Here is a 7,018-nt window from a genome sequence, read left to right on the forward strand (position 1 = left end):
TATGAGCATTTACACAGTGGAAGCATTTAAGTCCCATCTTAAAACTCATTTTTATACGCTAGCCTTTAAAGGGGAACATTATCACAATTTCAGAAGGGTTAAAACCAATAAAAAATAGTTCCCAGTGGCTTATTTTATTTTTTGAAGTTTTTTTCAAAATTTTACCCATCATGGAATATCCCCAAAAAAGGCTTTAAAGTTCCTGATTTTCGCTATCTTTAAATCCATCGTCCATTTTCCTGTGACGTCATTTAGTGATGCCAACATGGCGGATAGCACAGCAAGATAAAGCGACATTAGCTCGGATTCGGACTCGGTTATTAGCAAAGTTGCCTGCCTCAAAGCCCTGGGCCGAACCAGGTTCCAGTGGATCATGGTCTGCCCGCAGCCCGAATCCACCATCACCTGGTATGTACTCCCTTGTATCGTTACCTTGATACTGCACGTTTCACCAAGGCTGGGGGTGGGCACCGAAGGGCCGGCCTCCCTGGTCAGGTGCCCCACTTCCATCTGCGGAGGTCCATGATGCGCGTGACCGGGCAGCCCACGCCTCCAGCACGCCCGCCCAAGCATTTGAGGGGCCGTCTGCATGGGAGATGTTCTGGGGGCAGCAGCCGGGATCTGTGAAGACAGAGCAGAAGAAGAGTCATGCAGGTCAAGGTGTGGGACGTGCTCTACTCCCTCTTCCTGCCGTCGCTCGCTCTGTCCGTGCACCGGGGTTGACGGATGCGCCTCGCGGTGGACGGCCAGGTAGTCCTCGGCGGCGGTCACCGCAGCTGCCAGGTCCCGGGGCCGGTGGTACCGGACCGAGTCGGCCGACCGCTTCGGGATCGCCTCCAGAAACTGCTCCCGGACGAACTGGTCCAGCAGCCTGCCGTCTTCTTCTTCTGGCTGTAGCCAGCGCGTCGCCGCCTCCTGGAGCCGCTGGAAAAATGCGAATTGCCGGTCCTCCTTACCAAACTGCATGGACCTTAACTGGCGCCGGTATTATTCAGTGGTGCAGCCCGTTCGGTCCAGCACTGCCCTCCTCAGGTCCGTAAAGCGCACCCTGGACGCCGCCGGCAGACTGAGCGCCGCCCACTGCGCTTCCCCCGTCAAGAGCGGCAAGAGCCGCATCCCCCACTCTTCTTCCGGCCACGCGCATGCTCTCGCCATGGCCGAAAAAATGTCCAAAAAGGCATGGGGGTCCTCTTCATCCCCCATGCGGTGAATGGGGACGGCTGTCGGCCCTGGACCTCAAGCTGTTGGCGGCTGCTTGCTGCCACCTCCGCAAGCACGGCCAAGAGAGCCGTCAGGGGGTCTGGTGGCCCCATGTTGGGCGCCGAAATTGTGCACATTTTGTGGGTGACAGTTTGTATGTGTAAAGAATGCAGAAATGAAACATAACCTGTAAACTGCTGACAATCAAATGGCAAATAATCTGCGCAGAGCGCATACTGTATATTTGTAAATCTGATTCTGATTACATCAGTGCTTCAACAGCTATAAATCTCACCGCACATCACTGATGTCAATCATCTTTTGGTGGAATGTGGGAATGTTTTGGGAGGAGATCAGAGATTGGCTGAGAGACAAGGGTGTGGAGATCAAATTTGGTATTTTTTATTAGGTACTGTGGAAGTCGCTTCCTTTTGGGTTCTTTGAGCCACCAGTCACCGACATCACCACTCCTTTAGAAGGTTTAACAATAAGGTTTCTTGTACAATGGATCGTGCAAAAGAGTCCTTCTGTGCTTTTCAGCAATTGTCTTTTCCTTCAGAGAGGTCTTTCTTGCTCTCCTCGTCCTTCGCCAACCGCCATCAACCAACTGCTCTCCTTCCCGACTGCCGCCTTTAAGGGGAACATTATCACAATTTCTGAAGGGTTAAAACCAATAAAAATCAGTTCCCAGTGGCTTATTTTATTTTCCAAAGTTTTTCTCAAAATTTTACCCATCACGCAATATCCCGAAAAACGGCTTCAAAGTGCCTGATTTTAACCGTCGTTATATCCACCCATCCATTATCCTGTGACGTCATAGCACAGAAAGGTATAGCGATATTAGCTAGGATTCAGACTCGGATTTCAGCGCCGTAAGCGATTCAACAGATTACGCGTGTATTGAAACGGATGGTGGAGTGTGGAGGCAGGTAGCCAAAACGAAATTGAGGAAGAAACTGAAGCTATTGAGCCATATTACGACAGACAGCGGCACAGGAGGAAGCGAGGACGAATTCGGCAATCGCCTTCTAACCAATGATTAGTATGTGTTTGTTTGGCATTAAATGTGGATGGAGGGAAAGGCTGGATGCAAATATAGCTACAAATGAGGCATAATGATGCAATATGTACGTACAGCTCGCCTAAATAGCACGTTAGCATTGATTAGCTTGCAGTCATGCCGTGACCAAATATGTCTGATTAGCACACTCCACATAAGTCAATAACATCAACAAAACTCACCTGTGTGCATTCATGCACAACGTTATAAGTTTGGTGGACAAAAGGAGACGGAAAAAGAAGTGGCATAAATCATATCCAGGGGGTTTACCTCGCTGGTCCGCGGGAAGAGACTGCCGTCGTCCCTGAATAGCTCGCCCTCGGGCAGATTCAGTGGTGGTCTATTTTCCAATATTGCAGATTTCGTTGACTTTATCGTTGCAAATGCATCTGCTTTGAGTGTCGCAGGATATCCACACATTCTTGTGTGGATATCGGAAAAATAACAGAGCTGATTTGACTTGGTGCGTGTAATAAGATTGAGAAAATGGCGGATTGCTTCATGTTGTGACGTCACGTGTGAAAGGTCATCGCAACCGACAGGATATCAATTGAAAGGCGTTTAAATCGCCAAATTCACCCTTTTAGAGTTCGGAAATCGGTTAAAAAACATATGGTCTTTTTTCTGCAACATCAAGGTAAGTATTGACGCTTACATAGGTCTGGTGATAATGTTCCCCTTTAACAGAGCGACAGGTGATTAGACAAACACTCTCAGCTGTGTCATCTACGCACCTGTCGCCGATCTCGAACCCGGTTCTGCCACACCCCGTTTTGCTGTAGGTCCGCAGGCCACGCCCACCACAAGTACTTATTAATGCCTTATTCTGCATGGCCTTATTATACAACCAGTAAGGCATTAACTAAGAGTCTTCCCTCAATAACCTCAGAATTATTGTTTATTTGTAACCCAAACCCTAACCCTTATATGTTCCCCTAGTGCCCAAATTACTCTAAATTAAGTATTTGTTACTTTAATAAGCAACTAATTAATGGTGAATTTGTTCCCCATACTAAGGTGTTACCAAAACATTTAAAGTGATTTAGTTATCCCTTTCTATATTTTTTTTCGTATTTTTTATTATTATCTATTGATTGATTGAAAATTTTATTGACATCTTAAATAATTGAATATATGTAATGCTTTAAAAAGGCAAATAGATGGCACAAAAAGCCAAAAGGCTTGATTCCATTGTGTTTTATCAGATATTCATCACATTTGATACATTCAATAATAAAAGATATATAACCTATAAAATGTATATGAAAAATTGTGTTAAAAAATTGATAAATTATGTACATATACTCAGCATACATGTCAGTTGATTTAAAAAAACGATATATTCCTCCCTAGGAAGGTGTTTAGGGCACGTCCGACCGGTAGGAGGCCACAGGTAAGACCCAGGACACGTTGGGAAGACTATGTCTCCCGGCTGGCCTGGGAACACCTCGGGATCCCCCGGCAACAGCTGGACGAAGTTGCTGGGGAGAGGGAAGTCTGGGCTTCTCTGGCTTAGGCTGCTGCCCCCATGACCCGACCTCGAATAAGCGGAAAAAGATGGATGGATGGATAGATGGATATATATATATATATATATATATATATATATATATACTGTATATATATATATATACGAAAATGGGGGGGGGGGGTGTATACACACTATGTACATGACACTATGTATAGTGTGTATGTACACTATGGATCAGAATAGAATAGAGTAGAATAGAAAGTACTTTATTGATTCCCTGGGGAAATTTAGCGCCACAGTTCGCTCACAATAAACACTTGGGTATTTTTTACATGTGAAGTGAAGTGAATTATATTTATATAGCGCTTTTTCTCTAGTGACTCAAAGCGCTTTACACAGTGAAACCCAATATCTAAGTTACATTCAAACCAGTGTGGGTGGCACTGGGAGCAGGTGGGTAAAGTGTCTTGCCCAAGGACACAATGGCAGTGACTAGGATGGCGGAAGCGGGAATCGAACCTGCAGCCCTCAAGTCGCTGGCACGGCCACTCTACCAACCGAGCTAAACCGTAGAATGTGAATAATATAAATACAGTCTATTATACAGCATTATTCACATGTCATTAATATAATTACAGTCTATTATACATTCAACTACAGTCAAAAATTAATATTTGATATTGATGGCGACTTGTCCAGGGTGTACGCCGCCTTCCGCCCGATTGTAGCTGAGATAGGCACCAGCGCCCCTTCCACCCCAAAGGGAATAAGCGGTAGTAAAATGGATGGATATATGATACTAGGCAGCGCGGTGGAAAAAGGGGTTAGTGCATGTGCCTCACAATACGTAGGTCCTGAGTAGTCCTCGGTTCAATCCCGGGCTCGGGATCCTTCTGCGTGGAGTTTGCATGTTCTTCCCGTGACTGCGTGGGTTCCCTCCGGGTACTGCGGCTTCCCGCCTATCAAAAACATGCACCTGGGGAAAGGTTGATTGGCAACACTAAATTGGCCCTAGTGTGTGAATGTTGTCTGTCTATCTGTGTTGGCACTGTGATGAGATGGCGACTTGTCCAGGGTGTATGCCGCCTTACGCCCGAATGCAGCTGAGATAGGCTCCAGCACCCCCTGCAGACCCAAAAGGGACAAGCGGTAGAAAATAGATGGATGGATATTTAAAGGCCTACTGAAATGAGATTTTCTTATTTAAACGGGGATAGCAGGTCCATTCTATGTGTAATACTTGATCATTTCACGATATTGCCATATTTTTGCGTAAAGGATTTAGTAGAAAACATCGACGTCACTGGTTGTAGGGCTCCTCACGTCCTTACATTGTTTATAATGTGAGCCTCCAGCAGCGATAGCTATTCAGACCTTGAAAACGACAATTTCCCCATTAATTTGAGCGAGGATGAAAGATTTGTGGATAAGGAAAATTAGAGTGTAGGACTAGAAAAAAAAAGTTTAAAAAAAAAAAGGCGATTGCAGTGAGAGCAATTCAGATGTTTTTAGACACATTTACTAGGATAATTCTGGGGAATCCCTTATCTGCCTATTGTGTTGCTAGTGTTTTAGTGAGTTAAAATAGTACCTGATAGTCGGAGGGGTGTGGCCACGGGTGTGTTGATGAGTGTGTTGAGGGAAGTGATGAGGGAAGTCACGAAGATGCAGCAGGACAGAAGCTCCGCTGATCTCCAGTAAGAGGCGACTTATTACCAACATTTTCTCACCGAAAACTGCCGGTTGACATGTAGTCATGATCCATGTTCGCTTGACCGTTCTGGTCCATAGTAAAGCTTCACCTCTGGGAATTTTAAACAAGGAAACACCATGTGTTTGTGTGGCTAAAGGCTAAAAGCTTCCCACCTCCATCTTTTTACTTTGACTTCTCCATTATTAATTGAACAAATTGCAAAAGATTCAGCAACGCAGATGTCCAGAATACTGTGTAATTGCGCGATGAAAAGAGACGACTTTTAGCCGTAAGTGGTGCTGGGCTAATATGTCCCCTCCAACCAATAACGTCACAAACAAGCGTCATCATTCTGCGACGCTTTTAACAGGAAACTCCGCGGGAAATTTGAAATTTCAATTTAGTAAACTTAAAAGGCCGTATTGGCATGTGTTGCAATGTTAATATTACATCATTGATATATAAACTATTAGACTGCGTGGTCGGTAGTAGTGGGTTTCAGTAGGCTTTTTATGCTCTATCTGTATTTCCTTTTGTTTTCTTTTCTTGGTGTTGAAAGTGCCTTGACTCTTGTCGGAATTATAAATTCAAAGGCCTACTGAAATGACATTTTCTTATTTAAACGGGGATAGCAGGTCCATTCTATGTGTCATACTTGATCATTTCGCAATATTGCCATATTTTTGCTGAAAGGATTTAGTAGAGAACATCCACGATAAAGTTCGCAACTTTCGGTGCTAAGACAAAAGCCCTGCCTCTACAGGAAGTCGCAGACGATAACGTCGCAAGTGTGATGGCCCTTCACATATTCACATTGTTTATAATGGGAGCCTCCCACAAAAAGTGCTATTTGGACCGAGAAAACGACAATTTCCCCATTAATTTGAGCGTAGTTGAAAGATTCGTGTTTGAGGATATTGATAGCGACGGACTAGAAAAAAAAAATGTACAAAAAAAAAACCGCAATTGGGACAGATTCCGATGTTTTTAGACACATTTAATAGGATAATTCTAGGAAATCCCTTATCTTTCTATTGTGTTGCTAGTGTTTTAGTGAGTTTAACAGTACCTGATAGTCGGATGGGTGTCTCCACAGGTGTGTTGACGCGCAGTGTCTCAAGGGAGTCGACGGCAGCTGCATAGACGACACAAGCTCAGCTTTTCTTTGGTAAGAAGCGACTTTTTAACCACAATTTTCTCACCGAAACCTGCTGGTTGACATTCCGTCGTGATTCATGTTCGCTTGACCGTGCTCTGATCCATAGTAACGTTTCACCTCCAGGAGTTTTAAACAAGGAATCCCCGTGTGTTTGTGTGGCTAAAGGCTAAATCTTCCCAACTCCATCTTTCTACTTTGACTTCTCCAATATTAATTGAACAAATTGCAAAAGATTCAGCAACACAGATCTACAAAATACTGTGTAATTATGCGGTTAATGCGGACGACTTTGAGCTGTGTGTGTGTGCAGCGCTAATATTTCCTTACAGTCCGTGACGTCACGCGTACACGTCATCATTCTGCGATGTTTTCAAGACGAAACTACCGGGAAATTTAAAATTGCAATTTCGTAAACTAAAAAAGCCGTATTGGCAT

At 44.5% G+C, this 7,018-nt stretch overlaps 1 protein-coding gene across 1 annotated transcript in view; it reads left to right on the plus strand.

Annotated features, from left to right (window-relative positions):
- The window catches only part of LOC133559436 (bMERB domain-containing protein 1-like), a 33,843-nt gene extending 27,171 nt beyond the window's left edge, over nucleotides 1-6,672 (plus strand). Inside the window, exon 7 of the mRNA XM_061911194.1 lies at nucleotides 6,521-6,672. The gene's annotated coding sequence lies outside the window, so the exon portion shown is untranslated. The remainder of the gene's footprint in view (nucleotides 1-6,520) is intronic.
- Nucleotides 6,673-7,018: the final 346 nt, after the last annotated feature.

This window comes from Nerophis ophidion, linkage group LG01 (assembly GCF_033978795.1).
Source record: "Nerophis ophidion isolate RoL-2023_Sa linkage group LG01, RoL_Noph_v1.0, whole genome shotgun sequence".
In the NCBI taxonomy this organism is placed as follows: domain Eukaryota; kingdom Metazoa; phylum Chordata; class Actinopteri; order Syngnathiformes; family Syngnathidae; genus Nerophis; species Nerophis ophidion.